We start from the raw sequence: 19115 nt of genomic DNA on the forward strand, positions 1-19115 counted from the left end.
AAGCATCTGGAAAACAGAGTATCCTCTTGAATATGGAAAAAATGGAGAAAATATATCCCTGGTTAGTAGGTATAATAAGAGAAAGAGGAAGATACACAAAACTAAAAGTGTGCTGGGAATATGGCCTAGTGGCAAGAGTGCTTGCCTCGTATACATGAAGTCCTGGGTTCAATTCCCCAGCAGCACATATATAGAAAACGGCCAGAAGTGGCACTGTGGCTCAAGTGGCAGAGTACTAGACTTGAGCAAAAAGAAGCCAGGGACAGTGCTCAGGTCCTGAGTCCAAGCCCAAGGACTGGTCAAAAAAAAAAAAAAAGATACAAAGAACAAAACTAAAAGTGTATGAGGGATGGCAGGGATGGGTTCATGTTTATCAATTCCATCATTCAATGTCAATGGACTCAATTATCCAATCAAAAGACAAGGCATGAGAAGCTGGATGAAAGGCATGACCCAACCCTGAGTTGTCTACAAGAAACTCATCTGACAAAAGCAAGCACTGCCCAGGATGAAGTTGTAAGTCTTTCAAGTGAATGATGCTTGTAAGCAGGCCAGAATAGCGATATTTGTATGAGAACAGAACAGATTTAAAATCAAAATTATTCAGAAGAGATCAAGAGGATAATTTCACATCAATAAAGGGAACTCTCTGTCAAGAAGATGTAACAATTCTTAACATCTAAGCAGCAAATTCTGGAGAATCTAACTTTGTTAAACAGACACAGTTGTAGTAAAAAAACACACAAAGAGTATGAGGGACAAGATAACAAACAGTACAAGAAATGTATCCAATGCCTAACGCATGAAACTGTAACCTGTCTGTACATCAGTTTGATAATAAACATTTGAAAAAAACACACACACACACACACACACAAAGACCCCTCAACACAATGATAGTTGAGTACTTCAACACCATATTCCCAGTGGATAGTTTGGGCAAAAATTCAACAAATCACAGATTGAAATGGCACCATGGACCAAGTGGACATCACAGAAACCTACAGATTTTTCATCCAGCAGCTGCACATGACTCATTCTTCTCAGCATTCTCCAGAATAGACTGTATTCGCAATCATAAAGCAAGTCTCAGCAAATTCAAAATCATGGAAACTCTTTATCCTGTCCTACCATAAAGGAACAAAATTAGAGATTAACAGCAAAAGAAATAACAGAAAATATGCAAACTCCTGCAGACTGATCAGTATACTGCTGAATAATGAGAAGGTCACAGAAAAGATAAGAGAAGGAATCCAATGAAAGCAAAAATATAAGTGACCAGACTCCTTGGGACACAGAATTCCAAGGTTCAAACCATACTGCAGGACCATGGTAACACAATTAGCATGATAGTACAACAAACAGATCAATAAACTAGAAGATCCAGTAATGTACTGAACTATTACCATCTGGTTTTTGACAAAGAAGCCAAAAATATATGTCAGAACAAGGATAGTATTTCCCAGCATAATTTGCATGCTGACATCCACATGCAGAAGACTGAAGCTGAATTTCTGTCTCTTACTTTGTACTCATGTCAATGAAAAGTAGATCAAAGACCTCACTGTAAGACCTGAAATCTTGGAACTATTACACAAAAACACTAGAACCAGAAACCCTAAGCATTGTTGGTATAGCCAGGAAATTTCTGCATAGAATTCTAGGGGCTCTGTAAATTTAAGAGGACTGACAAAGGATATTCTGCAGGGCTAAAAGCTTCTGTATAGAGAAGGAAATAGTTACTGAGCTAAAAAGACTGAATGAGATATCTTTTTTGGATATACATCTGAAAAAGCTTTCATAACTAGAATATACAGAGAGTTTAAAATAATCTAAACTCCCAAGGAATCAATACTACAAGAAACCATCAAAGGAGCTAAACAAACACTTCTTAACAAAAGTTCAAATGGCTAAAAAATCGATGGAGAAATGTTCAGTATCCTAGGCCATGTGGATACTAAAACATTGAGATTCCATCTTACTTCAGTGAGAACATCCATAATCAAGTATATGAGCAATAGCAAATGCTGGCGAGGATTTGGGGGGAAAGGAGACCTAATAAAGTGTTGGTGGGATTGCAAACCATGAAACCATAGAAGTCAGACTGGAGATTCTGCAACAAACTAAAAATGGAACTAGCTTATGATCTAGCAATACCACTCTTAGGCATTTATCTGACAGATTGCAAGACAGCATACAATGAAGATACTGGCATACATATATAGTCAATGTAATATTATTTATACCAAATTATAGAAATAGCCCAGATGCCCTACAACCAATGATTGGATCAAGAAAATGTGATACCTGTGTGTGATATATATGTACACATATGAATAATTAATAGTTTAACAAAATGAAGATAAGGAAGCTGAAACATGTCTTGGCTGAGGGAGATGGGGACTAAAAGGAGTGGGGCGGATGAATGCAATAGGGGAAAAGAGGAATGGTGAGCAAATACAGTTATAATGCTCAAGGTACATATTCAAAAATGGAGCTAGAACACTTGATGATATTGGTTGAGGATGGGAGAGGCAGGGAGAGAATGCTGACAGGGTGATTGATCAAGCAGCATTGCATCTATAGACACTCATGTTAAATTGTAACCCGCTCGCACAACTATTTGAAGATTTTTAAAAATTGTTTTTAAAATTCATTTTGATTAGAATGAAAGTGTATTGTCTCTAGTGAAAACAACAAAATTTTCACTCTGAGAGTTGAGTTCTTACTGAAGTTACCAATGAGAAATTCCAACCCCTATGTTCATCTGTGACTCAGGAATTACAGTATTTTCTCAGAGACCTGTGATCTCAACTTCTTATTTTATGTTCCCTTTGTATTTTCCAATTGCTCATGGTTAGCTGTTATCCATCAAAAATATTGATATTTGGCTCAAGTGAGTACCAAGCAAGCAAGCAAGGTAAGAAAGCATGAGGTCCTGAGTTTAAACCTTGGTACCAAAAAAAAAAAAAAAAAAATAATAGCAATCATTTTTTTCTTCCTATCCTTTCTAGTTCAAGTTCTTAGCAGTGATAGAGCCCAATATGAACAGAAGAGAGTGGGAAAGAATGCAGTCAAGGATTCTATGTATGTCCTACAACATTAAGAAGTGGGTTGGGAGGAGTGGGTAAAAATGTTGAAGGGGTGACACTGGTTAAGATGCATTGTATTCAAAAACTGCTTTGTTGAGTGGCAGTTCTTCTGAACAACTACCTAAATATAATAGAAAAATAAAACAAAAAAGCCACCTGGCCCTAAAAAAATAAACAAACGAGGAAAGCAGACTCTTAATAACAGATATTAAGAGGTTTAATCTTATATAAGCAAGGAATATACCAGTGAAATGAGTGCATTTCCTCTCATCCAGGGATTTCAATTCAGGTTTACATATTTTTGTACCCTGAAACAAAAAGTAAGGCTCATTATGCAGATGAGGTTAAGGCCCCTCTGTGCTGATAAGCATCTGTAATGATTTGACATTATCCTCTCTTCTGGCCACCCAGGGAGACACCTCGGTTGTTTGTACATAATGCATTTCCTTTTAAAAAGTCAATTTCTGGGCTGGGGATATGGCCTAGTGGCAAGAGTGCTTGCCTCATATACATGAGGCCCTGGGTTCGATGCCCCAGCACCACATATACAGAAAATGGCAAGAAGTGGCGCTGTGGCTCAAGTGGCAGAGTGCTAGCCTTGAGCAAGAAGAAGCCAGGGACAGTCCAAGGCCCAGGACTGGCAAAAAAAAATAATAATAAAATAAAAAGTCAATTTCTTTTCAAAGCTTCAGTACATACTCCTATACATTCTCTAAACAATCAGCTATGAAAATAATCAAAAAGATATGCTTCAATGTGGTATATTCTGGTTCTAGGTGAGAATATAAAAAGAAATGAGGATTTACTACAAGAATCTAAGGATTGTGATGGCCAGTATATCTGAAACCTGGAGACCAGATTAGAGAAAGGAAATGGATCGATTCCCCACAAACCTTGAGGAAAACAGCGGAGTATGTTCTGTCTCCAGTTTCCATCACAGGTGAGAGGAGGAGGGAGATGTTTTGGGGGACATGGGAGGATCACAGTGAAGTGAGGGGTGGGAAATGCCAAGGCTGGGCAATCATCTCCCCTTGTATTCTTCTTTTCTTCTAAAGCGTTCAAGACCTGGAACCTCAGCCTCCTGGGTCAGCGATTGCATCCTCTTTACAGATAAATAGGTTGCTTCACTGCAAATCAGTGCATGTAAGGTGAGAAAAGTGCAGGTGGAAGAGGCCTCTGCAGAATTTAGGGAGCTATGAGAAAGGGATGGGTTTTCAAATGATTCTAGAAAGAATGAAATAAGGAGATGGTGTCTAAGTAACATCACCTTGTTCTCACAGCTATCCTGGTACCTTGCTGGGTGGAGGGGACTTTTCACCCAGCTCTGCCTAGAGGTGAGAGAGGCCATTCATTGAACTGCAGATGTCATGCTGTTTATCCTCAAGAGAGTTTTTCTAGAGAGAAAGTTGGCCACTGACTATTCCCTAAATGGTTTGACTTGCACTGATTAGTATCTCTTTATTTGGAAAGTTTGAGGAGTAGCTGGGCCTTGAGTTTCTTCCCTAGATGGAAAGTTTTGCTTGTACCTGAATATTTCCCTATATTGTCTGCTTCTGTTGGGTTTGGATCTTCATGCCAAACTTGTGGTTTTTGTCTTTAAAAGCTTTGAGGGACATTCTGGGTGGGTCTTTGAGACAGGTGTCTGTCTGCAATTGCTGGCTTTCTAATAAAGACTCCCAATTCGACCTCTCAAAATGTGGCTTCTCTGTTTCTCACAACTGAATTCCCACACAGCAGGATCCCAAGGGAAAACAAACTACTGATTTCCCCTGGCTCTATTCTAGTATGATTACCAGAAGACTTCATTCAAGAATGCTTTTGTAGAGATCAACAAGAATAGCTCTAACAGTAGCAAACAAGGTAAAATATATACTAGACCCAAATTTCCCTGAGAATTTAAGGGAAATCGATTAAAGAGCATATCAGTAATAAACACTTACACTTGTGTAAGAGGCTCTTAAAAATGGCTTTGAAGGAGTAGAGCCTGAGAAACAGTGCCTCATTGCTTGGATGCACAAATGATCTGGGAGTTAGGGAAAGACTAGGCAGGCATTCCCGGCCTCTATATCCTTTTTCCCGAGCTTTTCTCTGTTGCAGACATTGTGCATCCATCTTGGAATTTGGGGATTGTTGGATGACCTTGCGGGCCTCAAGGACTCTGATGGCAACATGGCCTCACTTAAGCAGTCCTGAGACAGTGGACTTTCACACTGCTGATGCCATCCCCGACCACCTATGAGCCTGCCTAGGGCTGAGTGTTTTATCTATGCATATCTTCTCACCCTTGTCCCAAATGCTCTCCAGTTTAGCCTAAAGAAAAGGTCTGTATCGATGAAGCTGAGAAATCAGTGTAGCTGAACATGGTATGGGATGTACTGAAGTGTTATTTTGGGGTGAATCCAAGAGAAGATATCAATATCAATATCGTAGGTAGATACAATATAATATATAGGTATAATAGATATAGATAGTATCTGTAACTTCCTGGTCTAGCCACTATATAGGTTACCAGAAATGGAGAGCAGTTAAATTGACCTTGGTGCTTGTGTCTGGCAAGAGAAGAATTCAAGCAAGACTCAAACATAAGTGAAGGTGACAGGACAGTTTATTAGGAAGGAAATACGGTGGAGAAAGAGAGCATGTGCAAAGACAGGCTATGGGAAGACAGCCCTTCAGCCCATCTTAACCAGCTTGTGCCATTTTCTTCAATACAGAGCCAGACTTTGGGTTAAATAAGGAGAATTTGATTCCTTGCAATGGCTTTCTGATTGGTGAGTCCCCTTTCTGTCTGCCACCAAAGATATCCTTCCTACCTTCCTTCCTTTCTTCCTTCCTTCCTTCCTTCCTTCCTTCCTTCCTTCCTTCCTTCCTTCCTTCCTTCCTTCCTCCCTTCCTTCCTTCCACCTTCTTCCTTCATTTCTTCTTTCTTTTTTTCTCTTTCTTCCTTCTTTCCCTCCCCCTCTTTCTTTCTTTTTTCCCTTCCTCCTTCCCTTCCTTCCTTTCTTTCTTCCCTCCTTCCCTCCCTCCTTCCTTTCCTTCCTCCCTCCCTCTTTTCCTTCCTTTCTCTCTTTTTCCTTCCTTCCTTCTTTCTTTCTCTCCCTTCCTCACTTCCTCCCCTCTCCCTTTCTCTTTTTATCAGTATCTTTCTTTCTTCTTTCCCTTCCTTCCTCCTTCCTTTTCTTCCCACTCCCTCCTTCCTTTGCTTCCTTCCTTCCTTTCTCTCTCTCTCTTTTTTCTTGCTTTCTCTCTTTTTTCTTGTGCTGGTCCTGGATCTTGAACTCATGGCCCAAGTGCTATTCCTGAGCTTTTTGCTCAAGGCTAGTGCTCTACCAATTAAGTCATAGCTCCACTTTTGGTGGTTAGAGATAAGAGTCTCATGGCTTTCTTGCCCCAGCTGGCTTTGAACTGGGATCTTCAGATCTCAACCTCCCTAGTAGCTAGGATTATAAGTCTGACTCCTGGTGCCAGGCTCCTAATTCTTTGTTCTTTTTACTTTCTGATTCTTTTGTAGCACCTTGCTCTAACTGGAATGTCAGGCAGGCCTTTTTGTTCATGACACTATGTTGCCATCTGTAATTCCCTGACTGCCATACTTATTTTTTCTACTAACTCACATCACTTTCTTCCCACACATGATACATCTTGTTTCTTTGCCCTCCATGAATTTTTTTAATCTGGGTGCATCAGGACCAGTGGCCTCACCTGCTATGTGGGACCCATGGAGTTTGGGTCTGGGATCAAAAGCTCCACTTTCACTGGGATCACTAAATGCTTCTATTCCAATAAGTTTTGATTCTAATCTTATGATAACAGAATGCAAAGACTTAATCAGGATCTATATCATAAAATATTTTAATCTGATAGGTTAAGGTGATGTAAAGGAATAAAGATAGATTTGTTTTGACACACTTGGGTTCAACCCCTTCTGCCATATTTTAGGAGAGTGACTAAGCAATTTTGAGTTAATTTTCTTTTTTGAGGTTATATTTTGTCCTCTGGACAATGAGAAAAGAAATAATCTTTCTGGTTGTGAAGAAAAATAAAATACTTAAAACAAGTAGTACATGATTTATGCAAGGCATTAAATAAAATTTTCTCCTATCTTCTTTCCCAAATCGTACATTTTTTCTCTCCACCTTCTTTCTGAGAGGAGTATCTTACAAATGCCAAATAAAATTTGCTGGTCACTGGAGCAAGGAGTAAGTTTTTACAGTGTTCACAGCTTTTTATAGAGGTTCCTATTCATTTGATTGCCACTTAAACAGGATACTTTGATGATTCCACATGCAATACAATTTTAAACTAATTTTGGAGTACTAAGTTTTGCTTAAACTGTCTTTGAGAAGAATGCATGCGAAGCAGCATTGAAATGCAAACTTACTTTGTGGATAAAAGATTGCCTGTCACAAGCTAAGTCATTCAAAGACAAGAAATTGTCAAATCTCTCAGAATAGAACACTGAATTTTCTAAAGCTTGGAGAGGATGGAGTGACTGATTAATATGTCATAAAGAACTATATGACTTAAGAGTCCATCAACAACCTGTCAAAAACTTCCAGGTGACTAACAAGTATTCATCTTCATTAATATGTAATTTGATTGGACAGTTTTAAAACTTAAAATAACCTAAATCAATTGAAGCAGAGAGAGAAAAAGAAAAAGAAGCCATACCTTTTCAGTATGCCTTATTGATGAGCCAAAATGGAATAAAGTGAATTATTAAAGAGATGAAAAACAGGTATTGCAAGAACTATGAAGATCTGTAATCTCCATGAAGTTTGACTTACTTGGTAATTTTTTTTTTTTTTTTTTTTTGGCCAGTCCTGGGCCTTGGACTCAGGGCCTGAGCACTTTCCCTGGCTTCTTCCCGCTCAAGGCTAGCACTCCGCCACTTGAGCCACAGCACCGCTTCTGGCCGTTTTTCTGTATATGTGGTGCTGGGGAATCGAACCTAGGGCCTTGTGTATCCGAGGCAGGCACTCTTGCCACTAGGCTATCTCCCCAGCCCCTTACTTGGTAATTTTAAATTTATGAAAAAAAATAGTTTTAAAATACTTCTCATGTGGAAGGCAGTTCTAAATATTAACGAATTAACTTTTAAATTAGCTCATTTAATTTATAAATATGGTCTCATTTCATTCTCCAAGAAACCTATTGAAAGCCAAGAATTGGTGGCCCACACCTGCATTTCTAGCTACTCAGGAGGCTGAGATCTGAGGTTGAAGATCTAAAGCCAGTCAGAACAGGAAAGTTTGTGAGACTCTTATCTTTGATTAACCAGCAACAAGCCAGAAGAGGAGCTGTGGCTCTAGTTGTAGAGAAGAAAACAGCCAGTGAGAGCATGAAGCTCTGAATTCAAGAATTCAAGTCCCAGTACCAGCACTAGTGAGAGAGAGAGAGAGAGATAGGGAGGGAGGGAGGGAGAGAGAGAGAGGGCAAATAATATAATCTTGGGTCAAATTCATTTTCTCTACAGGAAAGTGTTTAAGGTAAATAGAGTAAGTTTATTTCAAGTGAAAGGTATGCTATGATAAAGGTAGCCAGATTCTCTACCTGGAGAGTGGTTAAGAAGGAGTTCAATAAAGTCCACTCAGAGAGTTGTTTGTGTCTGTGTTGAAAATTCCAGCTTTATAACTACAGAATTTGAAATATAAATCAAATGTAATTTTGATTTCTACCTGAAGTTATCTTCAATAGAATGATTTTTTACAAATACAGTTAAAATATTAATATAAGCACATTTTATATGAATACAAATATAATATAAATTAAATGTAAATATAAGTATAAATATATGCATATAAATATAAAAGATACAAATAATCTATAAATATATAAGTAAGTTACATATAAATATAAGCACTCTATATATTATAGAGTATACATTTATTATATATAATATAGAGTACATATAAGAACTATCTAAAGTACTATATAGAATATAGAATACTCATTTATATAAACATATAACATACATAGAATACTTATTTATACAAATATATACTTATATAATAAGTACTTTATATTATATGAATATAAGCATAAGCACTCTATATTATATAAATATATATCTATTTATAACATGTAATATACAATATATTAATATATATCATGCTATGTATTTATATGTTACATATGGTATATAAACATAAAACCTATCTTATAATATAGATATATATTCTATAAATATATATAACACTTTATATATTTATAGTATATTTAATATATAATATATTAATATAATGTATATTAGTAGTATATAGTATATTTATTGCATATAGTATATATGATTATATATTAATAGTATATAAATTTATAATATAAAGTACTTATTTATGTAAATATACTTATATAAGTGTAAATAAAAATGGTAACTATAATTATAACTATAAATATGATTTAAATACAAACATAATTTATAACCATTGGGGTAATATACGTTGCCATCTAGCCGAACAAGGAATATTTTATTAATCATTCAAATAGTCTCAGTGTTTATGAGTGCTTAAATGTTCTATTCCATCCTCACAGTGCTCTTGCTTTTTACTTTAATAAAAACAAATACTATGCAGATTATTCATCGGAGTGATAAAAATATGTTTTCCAGACGCTTTCTCCACTTAACAAATTCAAACACACCACTGCAAGACAGGTTTGAGTGAGAACAATAAGCAGTGAATAGCTTTCTGCTGTGATCTTTTTGACAGTGTTGCAATTAAGCTGCCAGAAGCTGAACGAGAAGGAACACATGTGCACCACTGTATTCAACTAAAGAACGAGTGTTCCAGCAGAGAGCACATTTTGTACAACAGACTCAAGGTAGCAATTAACAAATCTGACATATAATGGTCAGGCGATGGGCAGTGAGCTATGATACACCAAAGATGGCTACACAAGAGAGCTTATTCACTCACATAGATTGCACTTGTAGACCTTTCTATGGGAAAGAATGAAATTGTTAACACACTCTCAAAGTAATAAGGCAATGAACATTTGCTTTAAACAGTGAAGAACAAGGAAGCCAGCTAGCTCTTTTCTTTTGGGGGAAGGGTGGCTAACTAGAGTTTGGACTCAGGATCCCCCACTTGCTGAGACTTGCTTGCATGTTCAGGTGGTACATGACCACATGAGTATGCTTCCAGAATTCCTTTTGGCTGGTAATTGGAGATGAGATCCTCTGATCTCAGCCTTCTGCATTGTTAGGGTTACAGGTGTGAGCCAGCAGAGATACAGTTTAGTAGAAAATGAGGTTGGGAATTAATGTTTATACAGATTCCAAAGCCTTCCTGGCAATGAAAAAAAAAATGGGGAAGGAAGGAAGACAAAAGACTGAGGAAATCAAAATGGGACAGTAAATCTATGCCACTGCAACTTTAGAGGAAAGAGAAAGGAGACCCATCAATTATCCAATGATCTCTACTTAAGTCAAGGCCAAGCTCTTAAATGAAGAATATGGCTGAAGGCAAACCACAAGGCAGGCATCGGCCATGCTGCCTTTCCTGTACCATGTCTATGCCATGTATTCTCCTCCTATGTCCCATTTCTTTCCTAATGAGCTTTCCTATTACCTTTACTATATTCCCATCTTTCCTGGATTCTTCTCTTGCCAGAAGGAAGGACTGAGGTTGTTTAGCTGCTCTAAACTTTTGGGTAACATATTTTGTGTCTTGACTAAGAAGGTATGGATTAAGTATGTCTTTTTCTGACTTGGACTCATTAAAGTTTTTGTACTGGAACTTGGATCTGCTGTTCAGATTGAGAGGGGAAAAGTAAAACTTTAGGCAGATAGGAATAAAAAATAGTGAACCTAACATGGCAGATAACTCGTGTCCCCATCATGGCACTTCTTGTTCCCATAATGCCTTGGGTTCCTGTTCAAATACTCCCCTTTTCCCCACCATGCTCTCTGTGCCTCATCTGGCCTCACGAGGAGTTTTCATACTCTGGACCCTGATGCATTCACTCTCTTTTGTGTCTGTAAATAGCTACTTTCTCCAGTGAACTTAGCACCCTCCTAATTGTTCTGCTGTAGAGCATGGGGGCTTAGCGTGCTGAATGTCCAGACACACGAGCCTTGGTTTAGGTTCTGCTCCATGGAACTTTCTAGTCTGTGACTTTACTAGTTTATGACTTCATATAACTTCCTGAGGCTTTGGTTTTCTCATGAGACAGCCCTCGTTAGTATTATGTGTCAATTTGTCTAAGCCACAAGTACCCACATTCATGATCAAACTTTCTAATGGATTTTCCTGTAAAGGTGTTTTGGAATGTCATTAGCATTTAGATTAGTGGTCATGGAGCAAATGTGTGATGTAGAGGGCTCTACTTGAAGGCCTGCCTGAAGAAAAGATTCAGCTCTCCAGCAAGAAGGAATTTGATGGGAGACTTTTGAGACTTGGGCGACAGAGCTCCATTGCTGCTGCTTTCTGGCCTTTCATCCTGCTGAGCTAATTTTGGACTTGCTGGCTTCCATAATCCCATGAGCTGATTGTTCCAAATAAATCACTCTTCTCCCATACACATATCCCAATTGCTTTTCTTCCTCCAGAAAGTCCTGAACAGTACAGATGCAGTAATTACATATTCAGACATAGGGCTAACGAACATAGGTTCAATAGATAAAGTCCATGTGTTAGTAATAGAGAATGCTTATGGGTAGTTTATGTGAAGGGGCTCATCTTGTAGAACATGGAGAATAAAATTAGTTCATTAAAAAGAAAAGACTGCATTTGAGGAAGCTTAGCTTTTTTTTTTTTCTTAAGCTTTTATATTTTTGGAGGTGACATACCATTGCTCACCAGGTTTTGGCAGGCTGTGATTGATTCAATTTGAATAAATATGCACAATAACTTTTTATAGCACACAGACCTCAGCTTTTTGTTCCGTAAAAGTTTATCTTCCCCATTAAAGGTCTTGGCTTTTGAAGATCAATTTTTGTGTTAAGGGAACATTTTCTTTTTCCCTTGTTTAGAAAATGGAACAGGCCTCACTGTTTTCAGGATGGTTCTTGGTGGCTGCTGGTTGACATCTTTGAACGGAAACAGTAAGCATGAATTGACTCTAAATAAAAGACCCTTTGCTCTCTGGTCACCCTCATAGATTTAGATATGGGAAGAGAAAACTGAAGTTGACTAAGTGATTTGAACAGAACTGAGAAGCAGTAAAGTATTCTTAAAGCAGTACAAGGAAGAAGGAAGTAGAGAGATGAGAAGAAGAAAAAGAAAATTAAGTTTGGACTGGAGCTCTCCATGTGTGATCACCAGTGGAAGATTTGCTAGAGTAGTATGAGAGGCTAAGATATTTACTATCCCATTCAAAATTCCATGAATTTAATATCATAGCCCTCTCTTTCCTTAGAGCTATGGCTCCAATGGTAGAGCCCTAGCCTTGAGTGGAAAAAGCCGAGGGACAGTGCCAAGGCTCTGAGTCCAAGCCCCAGTACCAGCAAGTGCATGCGCACGCACGTGCGTGCACACACACACATCCTTAACAACAAAAAGTCTTTCTATGCACACTGATACACAGCATCACGACTGAAACTGAAGTATAGACTGAATCACACAATGTGACAGAAATGATGTAAGAAAATGGGCTGCTTTGCCCTTCTCAGGAATACAATTGAGTCAATGGAAGGAGCCGGCTATAAACTTGGGAATATAAATTCTGTAAAAAAAAATGAAGTCTTGGGGAAAATTCTGTGCATCTCAAAGTCATGGATCTGAAGTTTGAGCCTGTTTTATTTAGAGTTCACGAAACAAAGACTTTGTGTTTTTTCTGGGTCATATATCTCTAAAGAAATATGGGCTCCATCCTCCTTGTATATTGGTTTGTTGACTTTTGAATTCTTCCTATGTTCCTTCAGTGAATGGTACTGTTGCTACAATGAAGAAAAAAAGTGTTACTAGAGTACACCAGTTCTCCTAGAATGGAACAATGTAAAAATACTTTCCATGTTGTGTATAAGAAGTACACTGTTTATCGTTATGTGTGTAATTATTCAACAAAATTTATGCAATTCAGGCAATGGGTTCTCAGAGATTGTCCTGTATTAATGTGACAGTAATGCCCTTGAAAGGGTTGTTCTAAGACAATACATTTATGGCTATTGCATATCACCTGTGGATCAAATCTCATAGATTAGCCAGGCACCAGTGGCTCACGTCTATAATCCCAGCTACTCAGTGTGGGCTCTCTCTCTACTTCCCCTCGCTTGGCGGGGGGAAAGGGGCTTCTCTGCCCCTTCCTGGGTGGTCCTTTATCGCTCTCACGTGGGAGCAATGGCCACAGGTAGCCTTGGTGGCGTGTGGTCACAGGGTGCCCCAAAACTGCCAAGGACAACACGGATGCATGGGCCCCTGGAGAAAACCTCTAGGGCTTCTGTTTATTCAAATGAGGAGCCCCCCAGATATACCCCAAAGGCGGGCACAAGAGAGGGGCCCCTGATTGGTCCCAAGGAGCTGTCCCTCAAGTGATGTCAGGAGACTTCCTTTGTGGGCAGAGGTCCAGCCCCCCAAGGATGGGCCCCTGGGGTACCCCTCCACCATAGCACATGTGCTAGCCCCAGGAACAGGGGCTTCTCTTCCTGTTAAAGACAGGAAGGGGAGGGACAGGCCGAGGTCATCTGTGGCCCCTTAAAGGTACAGCTGACCCCAACAACTCAGGAGGCTGAGATCATGGTTTGAAGGCAGTCCAGGCAGGAGAGTCAGTGAGACTTTTATCTCCAATGAACCACCTAAAAGGCAGAAACTGGTACTCAAGTTATAAACCACCAGCCTTGAGTGAAAAGCTAAGGGACAGCATCCAGACCCTAAGTTCAAGCATCAGTACTGGCTTAAAATCTATAGGTTAAGTTTTAAAGGGCCATAGGTACTAGTCTCTTTAGAAAATAAAGTATGCTTATAGTTTTATTTAACTACTTTTTAAATTGAGTTTATTTGTTTATGTTGGTACTGGGGCTTGAATCCAGGGTCTGGGTGCTATCCCTGAGCTTTGTTTGCTCAAGTCTAGTGCTCTATCACTGGAGCCACAGCTCCATTTCCATTCTTTTGGTGGTTAAGAGTCTCATGGATTTTCCTGTCTAGGCTTGCTTCAACCCATGACCTTCAGATTTCAGCCTCTTGAGCAGCTAGGATGTGAGCCACTAGTGCCCAGCTCATAGAAAGTTATTCAAAAAATTAGAACACTTATAGTAAGAATTTCAAGGTCTGGGTGATGTCTCATGTTTGTAATTCCAGGTAGTTGTAAAGAAGTGATAGGAGGAGTTCAGAACAAGTCCAGCATGAACTGTTTAGTGGAAGGTCATACCTAAAACACAAAATAAATATAAAATGGTAGTGTAACTAAAGTGGTAAAACACTTGCTTAACTAGTATGACCTCCTGAGTTCAATCCTCAGTACAATAATAATGGTAATGATAGTAAAATTTCAAGGACAGGAGAGGTTTTTTTTATTAATAATAAAGTTATATTGCACAGGTCATGGCTGGAAAAATATGTTTGCTAGTAAATTGTGTAGCATGAACAGATAGAGTGCTTTTACTTCTTATATTTTGTAGGTCATTGAGCGAGCACAGGCAGGAGAGTTTTAGACTCAATATGGCTTATATTTGGGGGTCCTATATTCAGCTACTAGATATACCATTTTATCTGCATTATACTAACCACTTTTTAAACCTGATTTAATTACAAGAAAGGAAAAACATTTTATATAACAAAAGGATTCACAAACTATATGGTCTGTAGGACAGATTTCACCCTACACTTGTTTTTTTAAGGCTCAGAGGCTCAGAATGATTTTTTATTTTGGATCCATAAATACACACACATACACAACACAGAATTAATTACAGAAATGCATGTGGCCCACAAAGGCTAAGATACCAATTGTTCCAATTCCTGCTACACAGATGTCCCTTGACATGGCTTGGTTCCAGGACCCACCCACCCATGTCTCCCTGGATACCAAAGCCAATCACATGAAATGACTAGGATTGACTAAAGCCTATGTACATCCCCATCGATGCTTTGTCATGAGTGCGTTACTATAATACCCAGTGCAATGCCAATGCTACAAAAATAACTCTTACAATATATTATTTAGAGGATAATAACAAAAAAAGATTCTATTTGTGTTTTATTTATTTTTTTACATAAAATTGCTTTTATTTTCATAAATAAAAAGGCAGCTCATTATATAAACCACACTCGGCAGAAATAGAACATTAGCTATCATGGCCTGGTATGAAAGACAGGTAATAATTAACACCAACAACTCTTTATAGTTGTCATGCAATTCCTTTCCCTTTGGCAATTTCCCAAAAGTGCCAACACTACTTCAAAAGGTACTACATACAATGGGATATATCTGTCATAAAGTATTAACTTGGTGAGCCAAGGTGGTATTAATTATCTGATCATGTCAGTGTTGACAATTATGGACATAAATAGCAGTACTAGTTACTGCATCTCACAGAAGCAGTGAGCATAATTATGTCTTCATTTTATACATGGTAGTATTATCCATACAAGCCTCAATGTGCAAACTTAGTAACCAGCACCTAAGATAAACAGAGGCAGAGAGTACAGAGCGAGCCAGCATTAATTACTGTCAAAGTTTTGTCACTAAGTGGCAAACACACAGGAATTTGTAGTGAGGAGCACATGAAACAGTGAAATTTAATAAAATTTCTATAGATTGCAAATTAAAAAAAAAGAAGTCTGTTCTGTGCCAAACTACCGCTTCAAATATTGAATCTTCTACTGAAAGCAATAACTGGCATTTCTATATAGTTAAAAGCCCCTGGTTCTACATAACTTTTTCAAAGGAGTGAAAGGTATGGTAAAATCACTTATTTGGACACAATCTTGATTCAGATAGGTATAATCTGTTAATGCTTCATAATGAAATATTTATTCCTATTTCAACACTTCATGTAGATTTTATGTATTTCTCATGATTTATCTATGTATGTATTCAGTACATTGCTTGGTACATAGGAAGCCTGCAACCACATAACTATTACTATTCCTATTAAGTGAACCAATTGGACATTTATAAACAGGAAAACAATCCAACACCCAGGAAAACTATCAATAGAAGATAAACCTACAGTTGTTGTGACTTGTTAGAATACGCACCCACTATTTTCCCATGTTTGTGTATGTATTCAACTGTTTCAAAAACTACAATTTCTTTTTATGATTTTCATTAAAACCTCCTTAACAAAGAGGTAGTTATCAGTATAATTCAGGACAACCTATCTCATTCAAGTTTAGTTTTTCTCTTTATAGCATGCAATATTTGATCTCTTTTCCTCAAAGAAACATTTTCCACTCTTCCTATCTGCCCTTACATAGGAACACTAATCACAGTTACAAAGTTCTACCCTCTAAGTAAAAAACCCATTAGAAAAGATATCTGTAAAAATCGCTGAAGGGTCATTGAGACTGAATGAAGCATGGGACTACTAGAATATAAATGATAGATTCTGGTATGTATAAGGAATCTGGTGTGAAGGGTTTTAAAATTATTATTGTGGTACTAGGTTTTGAACTTAGGGTGTCTAAGTGCTCTATCACTTAGGCTATGCCCCCAGGGCAAGTGATTTTTGTTCCTACCAGAGAAGATAAATGACAGAATGCAACCAGTCTGTACTACAATACAATGTGAGAGGAAGAAACAACTGTTTCTGTTCAAAAGAGACAGTTCTTCTGGTATCAAGTATAATGGAAAATAAATGTTTTTGAGAAGCCAGAAACCAACCAGAGTTCAGAAATTATCCTCCCCTCACACTTACTCTTGAGAGACACAATTCAACCTTTCATGTTTTCCTGATTAAAAAGCAATGTTCAGAGACAAAGCATGAACCATTTCTACATTTAAGAATGATCTGAAAGCCAATTCCTTCTGAATTTAATAATTATTCCATAGTGTCAGATGTATCATTTCAAGAAATAGGAACTGAAGTTCTGTGGCATATCTTATCTGCAAACAGAGATTCTAGTGCACAGTGCATTTGAGATGTAGCATCCAGTATCCTTCTGAGGTTTGATGTCTGGTTCTTTCACTGGCTTCATTTCTTCTTCTGGCTTAGGTTTGGCACTGTCATCCTTGGGTCTCTTGGTAAGATCAAATGCCGCCATGGTTTCTGGTGTCCAGTGAGGACTTGTAGAAGGAAATTCAAAAGGTACAGGCTCTACCAGCCCATAATTTGCTTTGAGTTCCAGCTGTGGAGCATCTGTTGGAATTTTCTGAAAGTAAATGAATCCGTTTTCTCTCTGACATTTTCCTAGGGTGTTCTTCACTTGGCTCCCAAGCTTCCTAAAGAACAAGTGTCCAGAAGGTCTGACTGTTGGTCCAGGTCCTTTGGTTTCTCCATAGTCCTTGCAAAGTGCTTCTGCTCTGGTATATAATTTTTCTGCTTCTTGGAGAGACCTGATGCTTCACCACACTTATCACTAGCCAGCAAAGTCTGCCCATGATAACAGTAAGCATAAATTGTGTAGAAACACATTTTTAAGTGAAGATATTTTCTGCATTTTGCAGAATATGCAGGCTCCAAACTGGATAAAGTATGATCAGCTTTTTGATAGAAACTAGCTGTTTCATTTGCTAGTGCAGCAATCAATCCAGGAGCATGTTTGAGTTCGATTGCACAGGCGATTGTTACTTCTTGAGCTTCAGCTTGACACTGGATAATGTAAGTTTCTATGAGCCGGGTCTCTAAATCCCTTCCCTTTTCTACAGCTGTAATCAGTTTGGGTATATGACTTTCCTTTAAATGCTTAAAAATCCCAGCTGGAATTTTCAAGCTGCGATGGACTTCTTTCGCTTCATCTTCTGTTACGTTTCTTTTCCAGCCAATCTTGAAGCATATTGGTATACCATAATGCTACGTTAAAACCCATGGAAATCAATTCAAAAACAGAATCCTGCTGGGCACTTGGAATCTGTCCTTGCAATTTATCAGTCCACTTGAAATTTTGAATATATCTAAGTTTGCTTTCCTGGGTTAGATTCATCAGGTGAATTTATGAATCCTTGTAAAAGTGAAAAGTACAAATCTGCTGCATTCTTTATCATTTCTGGATTACAGTTCAAATCAGTAAAGAGTTCAAGGAGGCGCATCCTGGATGATCTCAACTCATTGCAAATTTTTGAAGCAGAAGGGCCAGTGACCATACCATAGTAGTTAAAAGAGATAGGAGCTGTCGCTTTCAGTGGATTCCTATGAAACCAATGGGTCATTTTTCCCAGATGTGTTCTGCCGGGGTTCTGAAAGTCTGGGTGCTACTCTTCCTGAGGGGAGATGGGGTAATGTCCAGGTGCGCCAGCCAGGAAAACGAGGAGTCGCGGAGCCCCCGACTACGCAAACTAGAACCGCGGGCGGCGTCACGTGACCGGCGGCCATGACAGCTACTGAGGCGGTTGGGCGCCTGGCGCCGAGGTTCCCACGACGCTGCAGCACCGTCAGGCATTGGAGGCCGCCGGGTCCCTCTCTACCTTCTCCTCTCCGGTCCTTCTCCACAGCCCGGGTGCCGTCTGAGGCAGGCCGGAGTGGGAGCCCAGGGGGAAGCAGCCTCAATGACGGCGGCGGCGCAGGGCTCTATTCGTGTTTTATACAGAGGTGATTTTTTTTCCTTTTTTTTTTTTGTCAGTCGCAAGGCTTGAACTTAGGGCCTGACCACCTTCCCTGAGCTTTTTTTGCTCAAGGCTAATTCTCTACCACTTTGAACTTCAGCTCCACTTCTAGTTTTCTGGCGATTAATTGGAAATAAGAGTCTCATGGACGTTTTTGCTTGGGCTGGCTTTGAACAATGATCCTCAGATCTCAGCCTCTTGAGATTACAGGCATGAGTCACCAGTGCTCAGCCTACAGATACAATATTAAAAAGTATTTCTGATTTGAGGATACACTCTATGAGAAAACAATTATTAGCAAATTTAGAAACCTGGATCTTAGCAAATGGGAATGCAACATCTTACAAAAAATCTTCTGGCATGTTTCTTGTAGTTTGCAAATCT

General features: G+C 38.7%; 1 pseudogene; it reads right to left on the minus strand.

Moving 5' to 3' along the window:
- Positions 1–15290: 15290 nt before the first annotated feature.
- Positions 15291–18472, minus strand: LOC125366080 (annotated as a pseudogene).
- Between the last annotated feature and the right edge of the window lie 643 nt (positions 18473–19115).

Source organism: Perognathus longimembris, chromosome 1 (genome assembly GCF_023159225.1).
Source record: "Perognathus longimembris pacificus isolate PPM17 chromosome 1, ASM2315922v1, whole genome shotgun sequence".
NCBI classification, from domain to species: Eukaryota; Metazoa; Chordata; class Mammalia; order Rodentia; family Heteromyidae; genus Perognathus; species Perognathus longimembris.